Genomic DNA, 10439 nt, shown 5'->3' with positions numbered 1-10439 from the left:
CTACAATTGCAGAGCGGAGGTTGGATTTTCTAGAGAGTATTCTCAGTGGATTTTAGAAACGAAGCATCTCGTGAACATGCATAAAGCTGTTTCTTCTAGTCAACTTTAGTGATTCATTCCCTCTCTTCTCATTTGTTCTGGATGCAATTTAGGGGGTGTCAAATCTCCAATGAGACTCTGGCCCTCTGGAGATTTGTTGGAGCCCACACTGGCCCGACGCAACTGCTCTCAGCATGAGGGCGACTGTTTGACCTCTCGCATGAGCTATGGATGAGGGCTCCCTCCACTGTTTGCTGTTTCATGACTGTGATGCAGTAGCGGCAGCAAAGGAAAGGCCAGCCTTGCTTTGTGCAAGGCCTTTTATAGGCCTTGAGCTATTGAAAGACCTTCATTAATTCATATAAGATCATCTTTAATATATTCATTTATGTAAACTTATGTAAATGTATTCAAATTTTAAATGCAAATTAATTCTTCCCCCCCGGCCCCCGATACAGTGTCAGAGAGACTATGTGGCCCTCCTGCCAAAAACTTTGGACACCCCTGTTCTAGACTAAAGAGCCCCAAACGCTGTAGCCTTTCCTCGTAAGGGAGGTGCCCCAGCCCAGTCATCACTTTGTTCACCATCTTCTGCGCCTTTTCTAGTTCCCTCCCCCATCCCAAAATACCCACTTCCCACCCCCATTTCACCCTCCCATCAACAACCAGCAGTGTACTTGCCTCTGTCAGCAGGTGCAGCACCAGTACCCAGTACCCGTCCACTGGCGGAGGCCTCTCTGCCAATGGCAGTGGGCTACGCATGTCCATGACATGCATTATGGCACATTTCCAACCATGCACATGCTCAACCCGCCTGCAGGAGGCAGCATAGGATCAGGCTATTAATTGTGCTTATGGGACCTCCAGGCACAGTAAATTAACTATATATTATCACTGGAAGAACATCTCAGACTTCCCCTGCCTTAGATTAGGAGAGACTTTGCTGCAGGCTTGTTTCAGGAGTCCTGCCAAGGAGATGAATGGACCCTTGGAAATAAATCTACAAATCAGTCAGTCTGGTGCCAGCACCTGCATCAACCAGATTGACTATTCAAGGTTCAGTAGACAACACAATGTGAATTCAAAGCAGGATTGTAACAGCTCCATTGCCTTCCCCACCAAACAAATTCCCCATTACAACAAATTCCATTGTGCCCATATTTGATCAACTTCAACTGCCTTTGTCTGTAAGGTGTACAAAGGCAGATTGTGTCAAGCAGGCCCTGAGATGAAAGGCAGGCAAGTACAGAAGGGAGAATATTTTTTTTTTCCTAAATGCAGAATGTCAGTAAGTGTAAAGTCCTGCACATTGGGGCAAAAAATCAAAACTTCACATATAGGCTGATGGGTTCTGAGCTGTCCGTGACAGATCAGGAGAGAGATCTTGGGGTGGTGGTGGACAGGTCGATGAAAGTGTCGACCCAATGTGCGGCGGCAGTGAAAAAGGCCAATTCTATGCTGGGGATCATTAGAAAAGGTATTGAGAACAAAACAGCTAATATTATAATGCCGTTGTACAAATCTATGGTAAGGCCACACCTGGAGTATTGTGTCCAGTTCTGGTCGCCGCATCTCAAAAAAGACATAGTGGAAATGGAAAAGGTGCAAAAGAGAGCGACTAAGATGATTACGGGGCTGGGGCACCTTCCTTATGAGGAAAGGCTACGGCGTTTGGGCCTCTTCAGCCTAGAAAAGAGGCGCCTGAGGGGGACATAAGAACATAAGAAAATTATGCATGGGAAGACATACAAAATTATGCATGGGAAGGATAAAGTGGATAGAGAGATGCTCTTTACACTCTCACCAGAACCAGGGGACTAAAATTGAGTGTTGGGACAGTTAGGACAGACAAAAGAAAATATTTCTTACTCAGCATGTGGTTGGTCTGTGGAACTCCTTGCCACAGGATGTGGTGACGGCATCTGGCCTGGATGCCTTTAAAAGGGGGTTGGACAAGTTTCTGGAGGAAAAATCCATTATGGGTTACAAGCCATGATGTGTATGTGCAACCTCCTGATTTTGAAATGGGCTATGTCAGAATGCCAATGCAAGGGAGGGCACCAGGATGCAGGTCTCTTGTTATCTGGTGTGCTCCCTGGGGCATTTGGTGGGCCGCTGTGAGATACAGGAAGCTGGACTAGATGGGCCTATGGCCTGATCCAGTGGGGCTGTTCTTATGTTTGTATGTTCTTAAGAGAGATTCAAAGAAATTGAGAAACTGAAAGCAGCAGCTTGGGGTAAAGTAGTGTAATTTTACTTTGGTGGCAAAAGTAAAGAGGCGAAAGCTCTCTGTTTTGACTAATCACAAATTTGGGATATTTTCACACATGAGCTTTCAAATATCTCTGTGACCTAAATCCCTTTGCAATGCAAATAGAAGTCATGACATCTGCCTGGATCCACTTTCAGATAGGGGCTTCTCTTCAGCTTCCTGTTTTGCACTAACTGGCAACTGGATATTTGCGTAATAGTGCAGCCTTATAGGAAGTTTAAACCTTGTGCCAGAAAAATGCCCTTGGTGTGAATCCTGGCAGCTCTTTCAATAGAAGGGAGGGGCATATGGCCCAAATTACAAAGCTCCCATGGCATTTGCATATATTTGTGTTTAAGGATCAAATGTTCTGCTTGAGTTCTGAGAAAGAGGGAAATGATCCTCTAGAACAGGGGTGTCCAAACATTTTGGCAGGAGGGCCACATCATCTCTCTGACACTGTGTCGGGGGCCGGGGAAGAAAAAGAATTAAGTTACATTTAAAATTTGAATAAATTTACACAAATGAATTCATTAGAGATGGAACTTATATGAATGAATGAAGGTCTGGCAGTAGCTCAAAGCCTATAAAAGGCCTTGCACAAAGCAAGGCCAGCCTTTCCTTCACTGCCACTGCTGCATCATAGGCGTGAAACAGCAAGTAGTGGAGGGAGCCCTTCTCCCACATCTCAGGTGAGAGGTTGAACAATCGTCCTCATGCGGAGAGCAGTTGCGTTGGGCCAGTACAGGCTCCAGCAAATCTCTGGAGGGCCAGAGGCTTATTGGAGACTAGGGGCTCCCTGCAGGCTGAACTGGGACCCCCCAAGGGCCGCAAGTGGCCCCCGGGTCAGGGTTTGGGCACCCCTGCTCTAGAAGAAAGAACCCATTTCTGGAAAGATAACCCATCATGAGTGATTTGATCATAAGGAACTGAGAGAGAGGGGTTTTTGATGAGCTTATAGGTTTCATGATAACTTTCCTGGTGTGCAGAATGCTGATGCCTCATATCATCTAGGGCAGGAATCTTCACACAGTGTGCAATTAACCTGTGGAATTTGTTGCAACGGGCAAAATGACATACATAAATCCCTGTTGTGACAGCCACAATAAAGGAAAAAAATTATGATCCTGCACCATACGCTAACCAAAAATGAGTTTTTGTGCCATTTCCAAAAAACTACCAAGAAGGGCTGCTCAGAGCCCTATAAATCATGGCTTGTGTGAGTGCTTGCCAGGTGAACTAGCAGTAGGCCCAAAGGGTTAAAGCCACCTCTCCTAATGCAGCAGTCTTAAGCCTGCTGTTGCTACGGTTCAAGTTGTAAAAAGCAGCAGTCACAGGCCTTTTGTAAGGCAGGCCCCCATATCCACGGATCTGGTATCTAGCTTGTTGGTATCCTTCAGTCTCGGAAGACTATGGTGTCACGCTCTGAATGGTGGTTCTGGGACAGAGTGTCCTCTCCAGTGCGCGAAGCCTGGGTAAAGTAGATATGGAGGATAGGCTGTTACCCATGCAGCAAATCCCCCCTCTCCACGTCGCTGAAATGGTCCAATGGAAAGGCAGAAGCCAATACGGTTGGTTCCAGCGGCGTCGCAGGAGTTGCCAGAACGTGACTGTGTTCAGCCACGAACTGCCTCAGGGACTCCGGCTCCGGATTTTGCCTCGAGGTTGACTCCTGAAGCCTTTTCCATAACTGGATGTAGCCACAAGGCAGTGGAGGTTTGGGATCAGAGTTTTCCTTCTCTCAGATGGAGCCAAACTGAGGGCCTATTCTTATCCCCAGCCCCCAGGGGAAAGGGGGCCATCATAACATATAACATTTATGTGTACAATGTATGTTGGTGTACCTTGAGCCCCACTGAGTATAACAGGACTTACTCCTGAGTAGACATGCCTAGGATTCCCTCCCCACACCCATTACATTACCTTTATTTGACGGTAGAAGAGCTTGCAGCACAGGTGCTTCTTGTTTAACGATCTTGCTTAATTGAAGAGCTGAATGTACAGGCAACCAGCCTACACACTAGAGTGGCGATTTTCAACCATTGTTCTGTGGCACACTGGGGTGCGGCAGATGGTCCGCAGGTGTGATGTGGGACTTTGGGGAGTGTCATTTATTAGTAGGGCAATTGAGGGATTTAAGCCCCCTATGAGCAGCATGGTGTCAGTGGTCAAAAACTGATGGGCTGGGGGCTTCCACCGAGGAGATCTCCAGTTCTTTCCCAGTTCCACTGGTAGCCACTTTGGTGCTGCTGCTCCAGCGGTTGCCGGGAAGCTCAGGATTAGGCTAATTAGTGGTTGATATCTGAAAGACACTTTTAGAAGAAAACATTTTTACTCAGCTGTTTCTTATTGACAGCTAGAGTGCTATTGGCAGAACATTGGCAAGAACAGCTTGCTCCTTAATTGGGATGAGTAGCTAAGCAAAATGTGGCAGCCCTTCATGAATAAACAAACACACTGTAGACATTTACAGAATGATAAACATCATTAGACTGATGGATTGATTGTGTAACTTGGACTTTTATGAGAAAATATCCAGCAAGAAGCATCTCCTCTGAACTGACCTAGTTCAGATGCATTTTGGGGGCAAAATGTGCATCAGAAAAATGCATTAGCCTTTGCCTTCGCTTGTGTAGATTTACGATTGATTTTATTTTCATCCTTGGCTAGAACAATCTGGGTTACTAAGAAGATATTGAAATCCAGTTATCTGGTAGTGTGTTGAAATATATCATTCAAAAGATTTAACAACACAGACAGCGGGGCAGACATCACGTTAACACCAATAACTTAGGCCAGCAACTGTTACCCTGCACATACCCGATCTTGTCTGATCTCGGAAGCTAAGCAGGGTCAGGCCTGGTTAGTACTTGGATGGGAGACCACTTGGGAATATGCACATTGATATGCACTCCTCGCCTCTAAGCTGTGAGCCAAGTCTGGTTTGCTCGGGGTGAGAACACACTGAAGATTCATGGAGCCCAGCTATGACAGCTTATCAATTGGTATTCATTGTCTAATCATCCAGACAGAGAGGTTTCACAACATAGTCAGTGATTAGAACAATAGCCGTGCAGTCCACCATGGGCTACTCACAAAGTCACTAATAAAAAAAATCAAATCTATTGATAGCACCCAAACTGACATGATGCAGCTTCAGAAAAAGATATTTAGAGAGACCTTTGGTGGTTCCTGTAACAATCCGTAACAATTCTTCTAAATTACAACCCAACTCATTATTTGGGATGAACTGATGGCTTCTACGTTGTGCATGCAAGTTTAAGAGCCCAATCCTATTCTTCCCTCCCCTCCACTAATGCAGCCAAAATGGCTACTGCTGCATCTTGTCAGGATGGGGAGGGCTGTTACGGAGATCTCCTCTGGGTAAGGAAACAATGGTTCCCTTACCCAAGGGTAAGACTCGGCAATCCCGGGGTGGGGTCTACTCACACCTGCACTAGCTAAATACTGGCACAGATATGTGTGAACCAATGTCGTATTTCTCAAATTACACAGGCCTACAAAATTGAGGGTCAGAAAAGTTTTTCCCAAACTTTATGGTGGTTTGATATGAATTTGGGGTGCCAACTCCAAAAAATGGCATCCATTTTGTCCTATCATGGATAGGAGATATAGTATATCTATCATGTTTTGGAGATATAGTATAGTGAGTATACTATACTATGAGTATAGCCTCATTAGTGAATGGTTCAAGCAGCTTCCTCGTGAGGAAGCCGTGGTGTAGGCTTCCCCATGAGGAAGCTGCTTGACCCATTCACTAAAGAGGCTATGCTGTGTCTCCAAAACTAGATGCAATAGGGCAAAACAGATGCCATTTTTGGAATCGGCACCCCAAATATACCCAGGAATTGGTGTAACGTTTAAGGAAGCAAAATGTGTGTTGGCCTATGATGATGATTGGCAACCTTCAGTCTCGAAAGACTATGGTATAAGCCTACAGCACTCGGTATTCCCAGGCGGTCTCCCATCCAAGTACTAACCAGGCCTGACCCTGCTTAGCTTCCGAGATCAGACGAGATCAGGCATGTGCAGGGTAACAGTTGCTACATGATATGTTATAATTATTTTGTTTGGTTTCAACATTTCTCTTTGTTTCTTGGACAAGAATGAATTGTGACAGTTCCAATCCCTAATGTGCTTCAAGTCAAGTGCTCTTTTGAGGAAAATAGCACTCAAAAATCGCTCCGGATTGTGCATGTGTAATAACATTTAAGGCTTTGACGGGGAGATTGGATTTTTTTTTTCTTTTTATACTAAAATGGGATCTGAACGGTCTTAATTATAGGCGTCAAGGGGAAATTGACTCCAGAGGCAAAACTTTCATTGGAAGAGCAGATGTGGAAATGGCAAAAAATGATGAGAAATTTGTTTACTCTCAACCTGAACAAAAATCAGGTTTGATGAGTCATTTTCGTCAATGGGAGAAACCGTAGCCAGGGCTGTGAGTGGGGATGGAAGCAGCAGGTTATGTACCACTCATGGGGACTGGTTGCTAGAATCACATCTTGAGATATGCACAGCACCTCTCTTTTTTAGCTTTCTGGACATGATTCAAGGTGATCATTAACTGACACCTGCAAAGACTCTCGCACAGACAGTGTAGCATTGCCACAATCACCTGAATTCCAGGTACTCAGAGTGCAGAGAAGTATAAAGTATACTGGCATCTGTGCCAGCAAAATCCCTGGCACAAGTCCAAGAAGGCCCATGTAGAGCTTTCAAGCCGGGGGGGGGGGGATAGAATTTGGTATGTGCCACTGTCGCTAACCCTGCCGGACATGGCACCTGGGTCAGTCTGCGTCCGCCGCCCTGGCTTAGCAACACCCCTATCTTCAGGAACTTAGCCTGCGGCTCAGAAAAGCAGTGTCCTGGTACCCATTTTGCATGTATGAGTTCTGGGCGAAACAGTTCATCATGCCAGGCTGGCATCTGCGTATGCTGGGTTGTAAAGCAGGCGCTTGGGTTACCTGGCAGCAACATTTATAAAGGGCATGGCCTAGGCATTCATTAAAAAGAAATAGTGATAAAAGATTGTTTCGTAGCATAGTAGCAGAGGCAGCTACATTGCCATTGGGCAGGCATCCCAGGCTGCGCCATCCCTGCATGGTTCCATGTCTGAAATTGTTCAGGATGTCTAGAGGAACATCTCTGACCATTTGTATGCTTGCATCTCCAGAGGAATCCTCTGCACAATCTGTACCAGAGGTCCCCAACGGTCTCTTTCCCTGGTTGGCATCCTTCAGTCTCGAAAGACTATGGTATAAGCCTACAGCACCTGGTATTCCCAGGCGGTCTCCCATCCAAGTACTAACCAGGCCTGACCCTGCTTAGCTTCCGAGATCATGGTATAAGCCTACAGCACCCGGTATTCCCAGGCGGTCTCCCATCCAAGTACTAACCAGGCCTGACCCTGCTTAGCTTCCGAGATCATGGTATAAGCCTACAGCACCTGGTATTCCCAGGCGGTCTCCCATCCAAGTACTAACCAGGCCTGACCCTCCTTAGCTTCCGAGATCATGGTATAAGCCTACAGCACCCGGTATTCCCAGGCGGTCTCCCATCCAAGTACTAACCAGGCCTGACCCTGCTTAGCTTCCAAGCTCAGATGAGATCAGGCACATGCAGGGTAACAGTTGCTGCGGTCCCTTTCCCTGGTTTGTCCTATTTTCGCCTTCCAGCCGTCTCTCCAAACGGTGGTCTATTTTTATTCAAGACGTCTATACCACCTTTTTGCTAAGCGTAACATGTGAGTAGCTTACAGCTCTGCAGAAGCAGATAGTTTGACCTTACAAAACCAGTACCACAAAATAAAACACAAAGATTTATTTAGAAAAGCAAATGCCCAATAAAAGGGATTGGCCAGCTCTCCTTGATGTACCTTGGATTGGATATGCTGCACTAAATACTCAGGGGGAAAAATTGGGTACCGGACATGATATGTAGGGCGGCTTGTTGACCATTTCAATAAACAAAAAACTGATCAAAAGCAATGGCATAGCAGTGGCATAGCTAGAGGGGGGTGCAAAGCACTAAGTTTTGCAGGGAGCCTCCCTGCGGTGTGCAAGCAGCCCCTCTCCCATGGAGTCAAGTATATGCCTCTGTTTTGCTCCCAGAATGGCTCCAAATGGGAGGGGAGGAGCGGCTTGCACACTGCAGTGAGGCTCCCTGCAAAACTTAGTGCTTTGCACCCCCTCTAGCTATGCTACTGATCAAAAGCATTGCAGTTTTCTGCACTCATTGCATCACATCCAGAATAACCCCTCTCTGAATAGTAGCACATGCCATGAATGCAGGTTCCCCCCAAGCATGGGTGGAGCAGCAATCTTTCACAAAGGTCTTTGAAGGGACTTATGATTTTTTTGATTGATCTAAAATGCCTGTTGTTTAGTTTTGGAAGCCTTTCAAATACCATGATGCCCGTTTTTCTTAGAATTGTTGTCTTGGCAGCAGCTTATTGTACTATGCTCATTCTCTACCCCTGGCCGTGTGGGCTTTATAAAGCTCTGTTCATTCTCCAGTCGCACATGAGAAACAAAACCACAGCCACTAACCTCTGACTCCACTTAAACTGGCTCACCTGGATGGATCCCAACCTTGATGTTCATTTCAAAGCCACAATTATCGCTCAGCAGAATAAAGGCTGACTTCCACTTTCTGGCAATGAGTTTTGCAATGCATTCCAGCTCTGAGTGCAACACACACACAACACAGGTGTTACATGCTCCCAATCAATTACGAGTACCTGCCCCAATTAACAACCGGATGAGACCCCTCTTTTTGACCCAGCTGAAGCCTCTAAATGGATTGCAAGGGCAGGTATAGCACAATGGCCAAGGGACAGAAAGCCAACTGTGTCATGAGATGTCATGAGTTCAGTCTTGCAGACCTGGTAGTGGCAGGGATTGGTCATGTTTGGCACTGATGGAGAGCCCTGTGCCTTTGGGTGGTGGTAGCTGTGTCTGTTCTGGGATTGATTTGGAACTTGCAGCTCTGCGAAAAGATTATTATCCAACCCCTAGCAAAAGCTCAACCCCCCCCCCCCATGGTGATTGGGAGACCAGAGCCAGTCAGGCTGGAGGCAACCGCAGGAGCTAAGGGGGGCTAGCCATAGCTGTAGTGGAAATGCAGAAGATGTTGAGAAAATAGTGGGTGGTACCAGCAGTGGCCCTTTGTGTTGACAGGTCTGGAGAGTAGGGAGTAAAAGCCAGAACTTTTGTTTGCAATGGGTGTGGTTTACAGCTGTAACCTAGCAGGGATAATATTGTTGTTGGCAACCTTCAGTCTCGAAAGACTCTGGCATCGCGCTCTGAAAGGTGGTTCTGGAACAGCGTCTAGTGTGGCTGAAAAGGCCAATTCGGGAGTGACAATCCCTTCCACACTGGGAGCAAGTGCAGTCTGTCCCTGGTCTGTCTCCCTGGCTATGGGCCTTCCTTCTTTGCCTCTTTGCCTCAGTCTGTTGGCCAAGTGTCTCTTCCAACTGGGAAAGGCCATGCTGCACAGCCTGCCTCCAAACGGGCCACTCAGAGGCCAGGGTTTCCCACTTGTTGAGGTCCACTCCTAAGGCCTTCAGATCCCTCTTGCAGATGTCCTTGTATCGCAGCCGTGGTCTACCTGTAGGGCGCTTTCCTTGCATGAGTTCTCCATAGAGGAGATCCTTTGGGATCCGGCCACCATCCATTCTCACGACATGACCGAGCCAACGCAGGCGTCTCTGTTTCAGCAGTGCATACATGCTAGGGATTCCAGCACGTTCCAGGGATAATAAGGACTTTGAGATAAAGGTGAAAGAATAATGGCCAGAGGGTACAGGTATAGAAGGAGAGAGTGCGTACACAAAGGTGACAATTGTGGGGTTGCCAGAACTCAGGAACTGAGACTAGCGGTGATGGTTGGAGAATGGTGTGTGGTTGCCTTGCCCAGGAGCTGCTGAGACCTAAGGAGTAGCTGCTGTGGTGGAAGAGACTACTGACTGAAGACTATTGAAAGGAAGAACTCTGCAGCCTGAGTAGGCAAGCGACCCCCCCCCCCCCCGATTGTCTTTGTGGTGGGGTTCAATGGTGCTCTGCACATAATTAGTGTTGGCTGTCTTTTGGATGTGGGAGACTAATTAGCCTTCAGTGGGCATATG

At 46.9% G+C, this 10439-nt stretch overlaps 2 pseudogenes; both read right to left on the bottom strand.

The window, feature by feature from the left end:
- Positions 1 to 6242: 6242 nt before the first annotated feature.
- On the bottom strand, positions 6243 to 6362 carry LOC136656508 (5S ribosomal RNA; annotated as a pseudogene).
- Positions 6363 to 7835: 1473 nt separating this feature from the next.
- Positions 7836 to 7955, bottom strand: LOC136656343 (5S ribosomal RNA; annotated as a pseudogene).
- Positions 7956 to 10439: the final 2484 nt, after the last annotated feature.

This window comes from Tiliqua scincoides, chromosome 6 (genome assembly GCF_035046505.1).
Source record: "Tiliqua scincoides isolate rTilSci1 chromosome 6, rTilSci1.hap2, whole genome shotgun sequence".
Lineage (NCBI taxonomy): Eukaryota > Metazoa > Chordata > Lepidosauria > Squamata > Scincidae > Tiliqua > Tiliqua scincoides.
Note: the sequence above shows the minus strand (reverse complement) of the source record. Positions and strands in the feature narration are given on the sequence as shown.